The sequence below is a fragment of the Esox lucius genome, chromosome 6, assembly GCF_011004845.1.
Source record: "Esox lucius isolate fEsoLuc1 chromosome 6, fEsoLuc1.pri, whole genome shotgun sequence".
In the NCBI taxonomy this organism is placed as follows: domain Eukaryota; kingdom Metazoa; phylum Chordata; class Actinopteri; order Esociformes; family Esocidae; genus Esox; species Esox lucius.
The window spans coordinates 31,243,063-31,249,062 of record NC_047574.1 but is presented as its reverse complement, the minus strand read 5'-3'; positions in this window follow the sequence as shown (position 1 = coordinate 31,249,062).

Here is a 6,000-nt window from a genome sequence, read left to right as displayed (position 1 = left end):
AGGTAAGGGCCGAGTTTTTTGCGTTAGGGCGCAAGTATATGTGTTAGGGCACATTTAAATTCTGCAGACAAGGCTAGGCCTTGAACATCTCACTTACGGGCCGACAGGTGTATTAAGGATGTTTGATTGAGATGAAAGTGTTAGGGCGCTTATGCGTTATGGTGAAGGTATGTGTGTTAGGGCACATTCAGTTTAAGTGGTTCTGGTGTGAGCGACGCGCTCACATGTCATGAGATTTAATACTAAAATAGGGTTTGTTTCACCGCGTTTGTTTTTTTTGCTGCGTTTGTTGTTGGGTAAGCGTTGTGGTATGTCTTTGGTGGCAGAGTTTAGGTTTATGGTGTTTGGACATGTGAACAAATGTTTCTTTGAGTGTTATTAGGTTTTTCTGGCGACTGGCGTTTTCGTTCGGTGACGGATGCGCGAGCTGCCGGGCTGATTGGAGGTAGAATAAACGTGGTAACGTGTGGACGTTGCAGAGGGCGTAATGTGAAGTTGTTTGGTAGGTGTAGAAAGTGGTGACTGATGGAAGCTTTGGGAAATTGTGTGGGGTGTATTGATCTGGGGTGTTGTCCTCTCTGACCGCCCCCACCCCCCGTTAGGACAACTTGGAGGTTTGCGTGGTCCCAACATTTCCCTGCAATCGACGTAGCCAACCCCCGCCGGAGCCCGAACTGGCCCCCGTTTGGTTTCGCTCTATGGACCTTTTCGTTGTGACCGTGGTGGTGTTCGCTCTGCTTTGGAAGTGTTGAGCATGTCTACACGGGTTAAGAAAATGTCCAAAAGTGGGGAGTATTACACATCAGATCCGTAATCTCTAGTGTTTGCAGCGACTGAGAACAAAGAAGACTACAGTTGAGGAAGAGACTTTGCTAACCGCTACATTTGGATTAATGAAGCTACCACTAGTGACTGGTGAGATCATTCCTTAATACAGCTTTCCTATGCTTTAGTAAACTGCGTGGTTGGGTTTTGTATGTCAGATTTGATGGTTTTGTGGAAGTTGATAGATGGATTTGAGAAAGTATGGTAACAGGAAGTTATTTTTGATGTGTTTTAGTTATAGCGCCTGTAGTTAGAAAAATATCCAACATTGTTAAATGCTAGAACAATCTTGATGTCGTTGCATGACAGTTATGATTTTTGACTGATCACCACTCTTTTGAATAACATCGACATGCATATAAGTTAAGAAAATTCCCTAGACTTTCGGAGGTTCATTGCGTCATGTTACATGTGTTGTTTCACCTTAGTTTGGCCGTTGCCTGTGGAAATGCAAATTTTGATAGGCTAATTTGGGAGTTGTTTGATATACTTCCTTCACACGAGCGACCGTGTGGTACAGTTGTTTTTTTTAAATTCCTTTGTGGATGTTTTTATAATTTTCACATTTGTTTTTGTTAGATGTTTAGTTTGCGACTTTTACTGATTGACTGTTAGATTCCTCCCATCGATTTTCTTTTTCATGTCCGTCCCCGTAATGGTTCTGCTTTCACGCTTGGAGTCGTTTTCCGTTGACTCTGTCGTGAAAGCAGGGGGGGACTGTATGACATGATTATATATAATGAAAAAGAGTTGAACTTAAATAGGTATTTAAAGAGTTACGTGAAGAATTTAGTTTTTCTGTTTCCATAGTTATAGCAGAATATTGGAACATCCCTTATGTTTCCGTTCACAGTGTTTGTCTAATCTAACATGATTGTGGTTGAGTAGAATACATCTTACCATTTTAAGTTGGTTTAGATAAGAAATAACTAATTTGATGGGATGAATAAGTGACTATGGGATTGTTACTGTTGATATTTGATTAGAAGAAATCATATTCAATCTCATGCATTATGCAGGGAGCACATTTTGTTATTTTTTACATTTGTTATTTCTTGTTATTTACTACATTTTGCCATATTTTAATTGATACTGAGAAAGTAATTCTGAGAGGTACAGACCCTGGAGCGCTTCACTCACTGACCCAAAAACCAGTGTGTGGGGTGGGGGAGCTGTTTGAAATGGGTTTTTAACTTGTTTGAACTCTTTAGAAGAGAAACAGACTTACTGGGGACATTATCAAAATTGGGTATTCTAATTCTAATTTAATCTCTTTCCTAGTAGGCAATCATTGGAATGTTAATGGTTAACAGATGTTTCTGTGAGGTAAATGATGAGACAAAATAAAAAAGTTTGTTCACTATTGTCTAGCCTGGGTTGTTTCTCAAGAGAACAACAACGTGTCCCTTATTGATAAGGTGACCCTTATAGATAAGGTGACCATTCTTCAAGAACAGGGTCTGTTATCCTTAGGTTAGTAAACCACCCCCCACTCCAGGGTGAGCCCTGAGGTGATAGGGCGTAAAAGGGGGGGGTCATGATTTGGAGAACTTCACACTGAGTTTCATCTTGTAGAGAAATTAGGCTAAATAACAGTAATGTTAGCTGATCTTCAAGATGGTGTGACATGTTTTGATTTACAATAAGGTATGTGAAAATTTTTGTGGAACAATGGGGAATTTTATTGTAGTTCCGAGACAACACAATCAGATGTAAATTATATAGCAACTGTGATCTGGTTAGATTGTGAACTGAGAATTGTTCATGAACTACTCTTTGAGAGTGATACTTTAATGTAAGCAAATTATCTTAACTGATGAGTGATTGAAACAGTAATGGGAAAATGAGAAATTGTGTTCTTCTGTTCTTAGAAAAGAGTGGAATTGTTACTTTGCTACACTAGCAGAACAGAAGCACCAGAAATGTTAATGTTTTAACGATACTGTTTAATTTATTTAGAAAAAGGAAGTAGAAAGACCGTCCCGTACATCTCCAGTTCCCATCCCTCCACAAACACATTCCGGACTTGTCTTCGTGTCACGTCTTCAACTATTCACCAGGTCCCTATCATCTCGTTAGTATATGTTTAAATGTTTCCCCTCTGCTCCCCACATTTGTCATTCATTGTTGTTGGTACTGTCTGTGTGTCACATGTAACCGGTGAGTGCTTTCTGTTTTGCTGGCTAAAGATTCAGCCCCTTTGTTTTCTTTAACTTTGTTTTTCCATGTGCTCGTGTTTGATTTTCATTAAAAAAAACTACATGGAGTGTATTCGCCTGCGCCTGGTTCCTTCACTACCGCCACCGTTACAAGCAGTTGTCACAAAGTGCTTTACAAAGACACCCGGCCTTAAACCCCAAGGAGCAAACAACAGTAGTGTTGGATTTCAGTGGCTAGAAAAAACTCCCTAAGAAGGCCGAATTTTAGGAAGAAACTTAGAGAGGACACAGGCTCAGAGGGGTGACCAGTCCTCTTCTGGCTGTGCCGGGAGAGATATTAAGAGTCCAATTGGACTAATCTATAAATTTCTCTGGGCTAAATCCAGAGTCTTTGATTTTTAAAGTATGACCAGGTGGACAGGGACAGCAACGGGCCCCCCAAACCAGGTACTCCGCAGGTGTGGACCAGGACCTCATCTCCTCCTAAAATGTAAAACTGAGAAAAGTTAGAAAGTGTGTAGATATGAGTTTTTAGTAGACACAAGTTTGTGCTGAGTTTGCATTTCTAACCTTATTTGGCAGATCATTCCACAGTAGTGGAGCTCTATGAGAAAAGGCCCTGCCGCCAGCTATTTTTTTAGAAATTCTAGGCACAATTAAAAGGCCTGCATCTTGCGATCGTAGGTTACGTGTAGGTATGTACGGCTGGATTATTTCAGCAAGGTAAATAGGAGCAAGTCCATGTATTGATTTATAGGTTAAGACTAAAACCTTAAAATCAGCCCTAACCCAAATAGGCAGCCAGTGTAAGGACGCTAGGACAGGAGTAATGCGTTCAATTTTTTTTTTGTTTTTCTTTGTTCTAGTTAGGATTCTAGCAGCCATGTGCAGCACTAATTGAAGTTTATTTATTAATTTGTCTGGATAACCAGAGAGAAGAGAATTGCAGTAATCTAGTCTGGAAATAACGAAAGCATGGATACATTTTTCTGCATCCGTTTTTGATTGAAAGTTTCACATTTTTGCAATGTTTCGAAGATGAAAATAAGCAACTCTTGAGACATATTTTATATGTTCTTCAAAGGAGAGGTCAGGGTCAAGGGTAACGCCAAGGTTTTTTACAGTTTTTAGGGATACGACCATGCAGCCATCAAGGTTCACAGTGAGATGCTAACAACGCTCTTTGTTTCTTGGGTCCTAAAACGAGCATTTTTGTTTTCCTTGAGTTTAAGAGCAACAGTGAAAGTTTACTTTGTGATTTCGGATTACATCGCCCAGAGGGAGCATATATAGTGAGAACAATAATGGGCCCAGAACCAAGCCTTGAGGAACACCAAAGCATACCTTTGACTTGTCAGAGGATATGCTATCCACACTAACAAACGGATATCTTTCAGATAAATAAGATTTAAACCAGGCTAGAACATGTCCACGTAGCCCAATATGGGTTTCCAGTCTCTCTAAGAGAAGGGAGTGATCAATAGTGTCAAAAGCAGCACTAAGATCAAGAAGCAACAGGATGGATGCGGAATCTTTGTCTGAGGCCATTAGAAGGTAATTTGTTTTCCTTCATGAGTGCAGTCTCAGTACTGTGATGGGATCATTTTTCTAAGATTTCTGAGAGGAACGGGAGGTTCGATATTGGCCTATAATTGTTTAATATGTCGAGATCCAGATTAGATTTTTTTAGAAGAGCCTTAATTTCCGCAATTTTTAGTGAGTTTGGTACACATCCGGAGGAAAGGGAGCAATTTATTATGTTCAGCATTGGCTGACCTAGCACAGGAATTAGCTCCTTAAGTAATTTTGTTGGAATCGGATCTAGCTGAGAGTTTGTGGGTTTAGAACTCATTACAAATGTAGTAAATGTGTCAAGCGATACGGTATCAAAAAATTTAAGTGTCCCCATTGACACCTGGTCAGGGAGGTTCAGGACATTTTTAGGACAACTGAGATTTAGAGGACCATAACTATTTAAGGAGGAGTCAGTTATTTGTTTTCTAATGATCATGATCTAAGTAGTTCATCTATTCATTACAACTAAAGTGAAGACCCACTTCACTTGCTAAAATTAGCTTTTTTGTTAACTTTGCAACTGTATCAAAGAGAAATGTTGGATTGTTTTTGTTCACCTCAATCAGGTTGGAGAAATAAGCTGATCCAGCAGACATGAGTGATTTTCAGTATTGTAGTGTACTGTCTATCCAGGCTAGTCTAAATACTTCCAACTTGGTGGAGCGCCACTTTCGCTCCAATTTTCTGGAGGCTTGCTTAAGTGCTCTAGTATTGTTTGTGTACCAGGGAGCAAGTTTCTTGTTGTGTATTTCTTTTGTTTTTAGTGGTGCAACTGTGTCTAATGTATTTCGCAGTGTTGAGTTTAGATCCTCAATTTGATCATTTACAGATTTATTTACACTGTCGTTAATGACCGAACTTGTAAGAATATCAAGGAATTTATTTGTAGTCCGAGAATTTATAGTACGGCTTTTGAAACTCATTGTTTGCGGAGCAAGTGGATGTCTTGTTTTAACGGTAAATGTAATAAGACAGTGATCCGATAATCCCGGATTTTGGGGGAAAATTATTAGATCTACAATATCTATTTTTCGTGACAGGACTAAATCTAAGGTGTGATTGTGGCAATGTGTTGGACCTGAGACATGTTGGATAAAACCCTATTGAGTCAATTATGGCTTCAAAGGCTTTTTGAAGAGGATCATTGGACTTTTCCATATGAATATTGAAATCGCCATCTGCCATGACTACAAGGTTAGAAAATAATTCTGGAAACTCATTGAGGACCATTGTGTATGGCCCGGGGGGCCTATAAATAGTAGCTATGTAAAACGATTTATCGGCCTGGTTAACTTTCATTAGTAAAACTTCAAAAGAATGAAACTCGGTGATATGTTTGAGAGTAAATTTATATTTACCGTCATAAATATTAGCAACACCCCCTCCTTTTCGGGATGCACGAGGGATATGATCACTAGTATAACCAGGAAGAGAGGCCTCA